General features: G+C 46.1%; 1 long non-coding RNA gene across 1 annotated transcript in view; it reads right to left on the bottom strand.

Annotated features, from left to right (window-relative positions):
• Positions 1-231: 231 nt before the first annotated feature.
• Positions 232-9,098, bottom strand: part of LOC132533451 (uncharacterized) — a 385,390-nt gene continuing 376,523 nt past the window's right edge. The window contains exon 3 of the long non-coding RNA XR_009545345.1: positions 232-367. This is a non-coding gene — a long non-coding RNA (uncharacterized LOC132533451). The remainder of the gene's footprint in view (positions 368-9,098) is intronic.

The following is a 9,098-nucleotide window of genomic DNA, read 5'->3' as shown; positions in this document are numbered from 1 at the left end:
TGTTTCAAAGAACAAGTCATTATTAGAGATGTATTAACAGTTTGAGCCCATTGTTAAAATTCAATCTGATTACCAATTTGAAGTCTTTTTTTTTCTTTTTAAAAGAGTTTATTTATGAGAAAGGAGAAGAGAGAACCAGACATCACTCTGGCAAATGTGCTGCTGGGGATGAAACTCAGGACCTCATGCTTGAGAGTCCAAAGTTTTACCACTGCACATGGACATTGGTTGGTCCATACTCCCAGTCTGCCTCTCTCTTTCCCTAGTAGGGTGGGTCTCTGGGGAAGCGGAGCTCCAGGGCACATTGGTGGGGTCTTCAGTCCAGGGAAGCCTGGCAGGCATCCTGATGATATCTGGAACCTGGTGACTGAAAAGAGAGTTAACATACAAAGCCAAACAAATTGTTGTGCTATCAGGGGAGGGGGTGGGATATGGAGATTGGGTGGTGGGAATTGTGTGGAGTTGTATCCCTCCTACCCTATGGATTTGTTAATTTATCCTTTCTTAAATAAAAAATAAATTAAAAAAAGTTTTACCACTGCACCACCTCTCAGACCACCAAATTTGAGGTCTTAAGGGCTTAAGTTGAAGGAATCTATACTCAGAGTTATGGTCTATGCATCAGAAAGTTTGAGGCATTCAATCCATTTTCCCCTATCATATTAAACAGTGATTTGTGAGACTAAGAGTTAATAGGAGTGTATATTAACACCATTCCCACCACCAAAGGTCTGTGTCCCACCCCCCCCAAAAGTGAAGCTGAACATCTACCCTCACTATCCCCCCAGAGATTTTTACTTTAGTGCATACTCCAAACTCAGTCAGATACTTTCTGTTCTTTCTCAACTTCTGTTTATGAGTAGGATATGCCACTAAGGCTAAAAATGTCAAAGAAACATTTTCAGAATCTTCCAAAGAAAAGTTCCAACTTGATCCAGTCCTGACAACTTCAAAAGTAAGTGAGAATTTGGTGTCCTTCCTTCTATGAAATGAAGAAGCTAAGATTCATACCATTTCTAAAAACCATACACTCATCTCAACAGAGATGCATTTGGAAGGATGGAAGTGACTAGTGCTGGAAAACTGTGAGAAAGCCTGCTATAGACACTGTTTATCCTTTCTTGTATCACTGTCTAAGTGGAATATTCATTAAGCTGTTCTGAGGTAGAGCTGTGTTTCTAAGAAAAAATACTTTTCTTTGGACCTAAATTAGGGGTATTCATTCTCATATGCTCCCATAGACTCAAAACAACAAGGGACATGCTTTTCAGACACATCAACTGCAGCAAGTGTGAAGTTGCTCCACTCCTGAAAACTTCCAAACTAAGTGAGGATCTACTTTCCTTCCTCCCTGGAAAAGAAAAAGTTAAGATCTATACCTGGTTCTCTATAGAAATGCATTTGGAACATTAGTGGTGACTAGTGCTTAAAAGCATGAGAAAGCCTGCTACACGACAGTGTTTTTACCTGTCCAGTTTCACTATGTATATTGAACATTCATTGAACTGGTCTGAGGGAGTGCTGAGTTTTTCAGAGAAAATAGCTTTCTTCTAACCTGCATTAAGTGGTATCAGCCCAATAGGCTCCAATAGGCTCAAAAGGTCAATAGACACACTTATCAGAATCTTCCAAAGAAGCAAGTGCTAACTTGCTCCAGTTTTGACAACTTCAAAACTAAGTGAGAATCTGCTGTCCTTCCTTCCTGGAGAAGAAGAAGCTAAGATTCATACCTGGTTCTAAGAGCCACGATAGAGAAGCATTTGAAAGGTTAGAGGTGACCTAGTGCTGGAAAAATGTCGCTCCGTGCCCTGCTGGGAGGTGGAGGTGACACTAGCCCTACCATGACAGTCGCAGCTGTTGCTCCATGGGCCCGAGCACCACCAGTGGCAGCACGCCATCCACCGTGGGGAAGTGTTTCTCTGGCACGTGGTCACCACCTTCCATGAGCTGTCGGCCAAGTTAAGGCCCAGTGGGAAGCAAAAGCTACTGCAGGTGGCCCTGTCCTTCCAGGGGACCCCCATGTGAACACCTCAACCTTTCCGGCACTGGCTGTCACCTCTGTCTTTCCAGGGAGCCCTGTGTGAACTCCTCCTGGAGCTGGATGTGATGGGGTACCCTCAGAAACATCCCCTAAGCCCTCGCTGGAGCCACACTTTAAGGGCAGTGGGCTACTCTAATATTTTTTTTTCTTTTATGTCATTACCCAGGCCTAACTATTTGAAATAAAGAGATAGAGACAGACAGGAGGAGACTCACCACAGTGATGAAGCTTCTTTGAGGGTGCTGGGAGCCTGGCTCCAACCCAGGTCATGTGCATTGCAGAGTAGAGCACAGCCTGGCTGGGCTATAGTTCCGTCCAGTGTGGTGCCTTATTTGATTTGAACTTGACAAAACTGGTGCTGTATAGAACCACACAGGCTTCATGAACCCTACCCCAGGAGTGAGGTTCCTTCCTGTGACGTAACTTCCTGGAAAAGAAGCTAAGATTCATATCCTGTTCTAACACCTTATTCAGCTCAATAGAGATGCAGTTGGAATGTTAGAAGTGACTAGTGCCAGAAAAGTGTGAGAAATCCTGCTACAGGGCAGTCCTTTTTCTGTCTAGTTTCACACCCTTAGTTGAACATTCATTGAGCCTTACCAAGTATTTGTCACAGGAAAGCATTTCCTTTTGACCCACATTAGGTGTTATCAGTCCTATATGCTCCTATAGGCTCAAATGGTCAATAGACAGGCATACTTTCAGAATCTTTCAAAGAAGCAAGTGCCAACTTGCTCCAGTCCTGACAACTTCAAAGCTAAGTGAGAATCTGCTGTCGTTTACTCCTGGAATAGAAAATGCTAAGCTTCATGCCCTGTTTCTAACAGTCTTACTTTCATATCAGTAAAGATGCATAGGAAGGTTAGAAATCATTAGAGCTGGAAAAGTGTGAGAAAGCCTGCAATAGAACTGTTTTTTCTGTCTAGTTTCACTATAAGTAGAGTATTCATTGAGCTGTTCTGTGATTGAGCTCTGTCTTTTAGAGAACACTTTTCCCATAGACTCAAATGGTCACTTTTCACACATTTCTCACACACACACACACACACACACACACACACACACACACACACTTCAGAATCTTTCAAATAAGCAAGTGCCAACTTGCTTCAGTATTGACAACTTCAAAACTGAGAATCTGCTGTCATTTATTCCTAGAATAGAAAAAGCTAAGATTCATACCCTGTTCTAACAACCTTATTTTCATATCATTAGAGATGGGTTGGGAAGGTTAGAAGTAATTAGTGTTGGAAAAGTATGAGAAAGCCTGCTATAGGACAGTGTATTTGCTCTCTAGTTTTACTATGTTGAACATTCATTGAGTCTTACCATGTAAAACTGTATTTATCACAGGAAAGCATTTTCTTCTGACCGTATTAGGCAATATTAAGCAATATTAAGCAATAATATGCTTCTTCCTACAGGCTCAACATGTCAATTGACACACGTTTCTGAATCTTCCAAAGAAGCAAGTCCTTGCTCTAATCCTGACAACTTCAAAACTAAGTGAGAATCTGCTGTTGTTTACTCCCGAAATAGAAAAAGCTAAGATTCATGCCCAGTTTCTAACAGCCTTACTTTCATATCAGTAGAGATGCATTGGGAAAGTTAGTAGTGGAAAAGTGTGAGAAAGCCTGCTACAGGACAGTGTTTTTCCTGTTGAGTTTCACTTTCTAAGTTGAACATTAAACTGTTCTGAGGTAGAGCTTTTTCAGAGAAAAGTTTTTTTTTCTAACCCGTATAAAGCAATATCACCCATATATGCTCCTACAGGCCCAAAGGTCAAAATACATACTTGTCAAAATCTCCAAAGAAGCAAATTCCAACTTGCTCCAGTCTTGAAAACTTCAAAACTAAGTGAGAATCTGCTGCCCTTCCACTCAGGAAAAGAAGAAGCATAGATTCATACCATTTCTAAGAGCCATATACTCATTACAGATGCATTTGGAAGATTAGAGATGATTAGTGCCTGAAAAGTATAAGAAAGTTTGCAACAGGACAGTGTTTTTCTGTCTAGTTTCTCTAAGTGGAGCATTCATTGAGCTATTCTGAGGTAGAAATGTAGCTTTTAGACAAGTCTTTTTTATATTTTTTTGTTTATTCCCTTTTTGTTGCCCTTATTTTATTGTTGTTGTTGGATAGAACAGAGAGAAATGGAGAGAGGAGGGGAAGACAGAGGAGGGAGAGAAAGATAAACACTTGCAGACCTGCTTCACTGCTTGTGAAGCGACTCCCTGCAGGTGGGGAGCTGGAGGCTTGAACAGGGGTCCTTGAGCGAGTCCTTGATCTTTGTGCCATGTGCGCTTAACCCGCTGTGCCACCTCCTGATTCCCTGGAAGTCTTTTCCTCTTACCCACATTAGGTTGAATCATCACAATATGTTCCCATAGACTCAAATGGTTAGTTTTCACTTTTCACTCTTTTCTCACACACTTCAGAATCTCCCAAAGAAGCAAGTGCCAACTTGTTCCAGTCCTGACAGCTTCAAAATTAAGTGAGAATCTGCTGTCTGTCCTCCCTGAAAAGAAGAAGCTAAGATTCATACCCAGTTCTAAGTTCACTCATCTCTATAGAGATGAATTTGGACTGGAAAAGTGTGAGAAAGCCTACTACAGAGCAATGGTATTTCTGTCTAGATTCACACTTTAAGCTGTAAATTCACAGAGCCTTACAAAGTAGGACTGTATTTGTCACAGGAAAGCATTTCCTTCTGACCTGCAGTAATCAATATCAGCCTTATACAGGTTCAAAAGATCAATAGACAGACTTTTCAGAATCTTCCAAGAAGAAAGTGCCAACTCACTCCAATCCTAACTTCCAAACTAAGTAAGAATCTGCTATCCCTCCTCTGAAAAGAAGTTATGATAAATACCCAGTTCTAAGAGTCATAACTCATCTCGATAGACATGCGTTTGGAAGGATGGAAGTGAGTAGTGCTGGGAAAGTGTGAGAAAGCCAGCTACAGAGCAATGTTTTTTCTGTCTAGTTTCACACTCTAAGTTGAACATCCACTAAGCCTTGCCATGCAAAAGTGTATTTTTTTAAACTTTATTTATAAAAAGAAAACACTGACAGAAACCATAGGATAACAGGGTACAACTCCACACAATTACCACCATCAGAACTCCATATCCCATCCCCTCCCATGACAGCTTTCCTATTCTTTATCTCTCTGGGAGTATAGAACCAGGGACATTATGAGGTGCAGAAGGTGGAAGGTCTGCCTTCTTTAGTTGCTTCCCTGCTGAACATGGGCATTGACAGGTTGATCCATACTCCCAGCACGTCTCTCTCTTTCTCTAGTGGGGTGGGGTTCTGGGGAATCGGAACTCCAGGACACATTGGTGGGGTTGTCTGTCCAGGGAAGTCCAGTTGGCATCATGCTAGCACCTGGAACCTGGTGGCTGAAAGAAGAGTTAACATATAAAGCCAAATAAATTGTTGACTATGACATGATTATGAACCTAAGGCTGGAATAGTGCAGATGAAGATTCGGGGCACTCCATTTTGTAGATAGTTAGTAGGCCTATTTTATATTCCAAAGGGCCCATGGCTATCTTCATGGGTTTTTTTTTTCCTTTTCTTTTTCTGAGCCTGACATCTGATATGCAGGTAGGCCCACATTATTGTCTGGGGAGATGATGTCATGACTGGAAAAAGGATCATAAAGCTGGACCAAGGAAGAAACTAGCTCCCAAATATGGGAAAGAGGTATAAATATTGTTGACTGTAAACCCCATCAATTTGATCTGGTCTGGAGCCCACATTCAGCTTAGAAGCCAATGTGACCTCTGCATCCCTGTAGATCTGAGGTCGTATTCTGTGATCATGAGTAGAAATGTTCCAAGATGCCCCAATTTAAGAACCCATCCTCCTCAGGTGAACATAGAGTATGTTGTCCAGCCTCCCTTCGGAGAACTGAACATTCTCTATCCATGTTGAGGGCACTGAGCCTTACCATGTAAAGTGAATTTTTCATAAGGAAGCATTTCCTTCTGAACTGCATTAGGCTACATCAGCCCTATATTGAGCTCTTACAGGCTCAAAGGTCAATAGACAGACACACTTCAGAATCTTCCAACGAAGCAAGTGCCAACTTACGCCAATACGACTTCAAACTGAGAATCTGCTGTCCTTCCTGGAATAGATGAAGCTAAGATTCATACACAGTTCTAAGAGCCCTAAATTCATCTCAACAAAGATACATTTGGAAGGATGGAAGTGACTAGCACTGGAAAAGTGTGAGAAAGCCTGCTATAGGGCAGTGGTTGTTCTGTCTAGTTTCATGCTCTAAGTTGAACTAGTTTAATGTTCTAAGTTGCTCTAATTTTTCACAGGAAAGCCTTTACTGACGAGCATTCGGGCTAGGTACTTGACCGCACCACCCCCCCAACACCAAAAATGCAGGGGGGAGCCTTGACCAGCAGTCAAGGGCTGTGTCGCCAGCTGTCTGAAGTTTCTCTGGAATGCTCTCTGCTTCTACTCAATCCATCCACTGACCTATCCATCCATCCATCCATCCATCCATCCATCCACCAGTAACCAAGCTAAATAGAAAAGGAGATATCTCCTTGAATGATGAAGAAAATCAGCCATGTCCAGGTAGGTTGCCAGGTGGCTAGGTCAGCTGAGGAGGGTGCCGGGTCTGATGGGGGTGGGTGGGTTTGGGGGTTTGGGTGTGTGGGGGGTAAGCAGGAGCCTGTGATCTGGGGGCACAGGGGGAGGGCGGCTGTCTGGCAAGAACTGTCAGAAGGACTGCAGCTGGCTGGCAGGGCACCTGGAAGAGAGGAAAGAAGAGGGTAGGAGAGGAGGAGAGAGGAGAACAGAGGAGAGGAGAGAGTAGGAAAGAGGAGAGGAAAGAGGAGGAGAGGAGCTGGGAAACCCACCTGACAGCATCAGGCATGCATGCAGTCAGGCAAGCAGGCAGCTCTGGCCCTGGGCTCCCAGGCACACCTCCTCCTTCCCTAGCTCAGCTGCCAGCCCTGAGGTCTGAGGTGGGTCAGCGATGTCCTTCCTCCATCCGTCCCAGGGCCCTGGGGCCATGACACTGCCGCCCAGCTGTGGGGCAGTTGGGCTGCCCAGTGCCAATGTGCCTGTATACAGAATCCTGGGGGCATCACAGAGGGTTCCTGTGGTTGCTAAGCGATGGGGACACCACCCATCCAGTTGACCTTTTGGGTGGTGATGGTAGGCGGCCATGGCCCCTACAGACATGGACCCGAGGTGGGGTGGGGGGCAGCAGCCGGAGCCAGAGCTTGAGGCCAGAGCCAGCGCTGGTGGGCAGGGCCCAGGAGCAAGGGCCTGGGGCGGGGGAGGGGGCGGGGCAGGCCAGGGGTGAGGCCGGGATCTGGGAGCCCAGGGCTGGGGACCAGGGGCCACTAGGCCCCTGTTCAACCATCTGCACTGACTGACTGACAGCCTCCCACCTGGCTGCCCCCACTCCCAGGGCCCTGGGCTCTGAGCTGCCCTGGGTTTGATGTGCAGCCTTCTGGACTCCAGCCTCTGCAGCAGAAGCAACAGGGCGACCGGGTGCTGGTGGCCAGGCTGATGGTCGCTGGCCACTGGCCTCCTCCTCCTCCTACTATACCTCCTCCTCCTCTTCCTACACTGACTCCTCCTCCTCTTCCTCCTCGGAGGGTACTCACATGGGGCCCTTCACCTATGGAAGCCAGGGCTGCTCATCCGGCTGCTGCAGCTGCTGTAGAGTGGGTGGGTCCAGGTGTCCAGACCTGTCAGACCTGGCTCTTGGGACCTGCCTGCCTCCAATTCCATCCACTCTTCAGTCAAGTCTTCATAAGTGGTGAGGCAAGGTTGCAGAAGTCTCTCTGCCTCTCTCCCTATCTCCCTTTCCCTCTCCATTTCTCTGTCTCTAGACAATAATAAATAACTTTTTAGTTTAGTTCAAAGCCCCTGGGTTTGTGAAATAGCTATTTGTTCAAGTGGCAGAATCAAGGGGAGTATGTCAACAGAACACACAAGTCAAGCAGGACCATTTCCATCCTTCCGCTTTTATTGATAAACATTCACTGAAGTGAAGTAGATAATCATATGAAAATTCAATATGAACAGCAGAAGGGAGAAGGAGGAGGAGAAGGAAAAGGAAAAAAGAAAGGAAGGAAGGAAGGAAAGGAAGAGAAAGAGGAAAAGGAGGAGGATACAGAGGAGGAGAAATATCCTAGCACTTAAAGGGCCAGCTCAGGGCATTGCTGTCCATGTCCATATCCTGACAACAGCCCATGCCCAGAAAGAGCAAAGACACCTTTTGAGTCTCTGAGGAATTCACTTACTTGGCCAGTGTTCCTGGCATGTTTCCCACTTCCTCAAGTGCAGGTCAATGTCCATGTCCTCCAGGAGGGATCAATCCTCAGCTATTTGGAGGCCAGGCGGGGAAAATATTGTTGGTGCTGAAGATGCACTTCTCCCCTGATGAACACAAGAGCAGCGGCCAGGGAGCCCCCTACTGCCCCTCCCTGTAGACCAGGATGGGTATGGAAATAAAATGGTTGAGCGCATGGGAATTAGGAGCAAGAGTGTCACCCTGGCAGGGCTGGAGGGATGGACCCAAGGGCAGCCAGCCCTTGAAGCCTGAGACTTAGGGATCCTAGAGACTGCTGCCCTCTGGGGCAAGAGCTCAGGTCCCCCTTTCTTCACTCACCTGCCTGCCCCAAACACACACCGTGGATCTGCTCAGGTCACCCCTATGCTGCTTGCTTACTGCTGGCTTGCTGGCTAGTCCATTTGTGGGTCCTCACCCAGGACCCAAGGAAGGCCCTTTGGCCAGGCTTGAGGGCACTTGCTCCAGCAGACTCCCAGGGTTGTGTCTCAGCAGCCCAGGTCTGGCCCTTGACCACACCTCCATCCCGCCCCCACCAACAACAATGCAGGGGGGAACCTTGACCAACTGTGACACCAGCTGTCTCAGGTTCCTCTGGATTGCTCTCTGCCTCTCCCCAATCCATCCATCCATCCATCCATCCATCCATCCATCCATCCATCCAGTCAACCAAGCTAAATAGAAAAGGAGATAGCTCCTTGAATGATGAAGAAAATCAACCGT

Source organism: Erinaceus europaeus, chromosome 16, assembly GCF_950295315.1.
Source record: "Erinaceus europaeus chromosome 16, mEriEur2.1, whole genome shotgun sequence".
In the NCBI taxonomy this organism is placed as follows: Eukaryota; Metazoa; Chordata; class Mammalia; order Eulipotyphla; family Erinaceidae; genus Erinaceus; species Erinaceus europaeus.
Note: the sequence above shows the minus strand (reverse complement) of the source record. Positions and strands in the feature narration are given on the sequence as shown.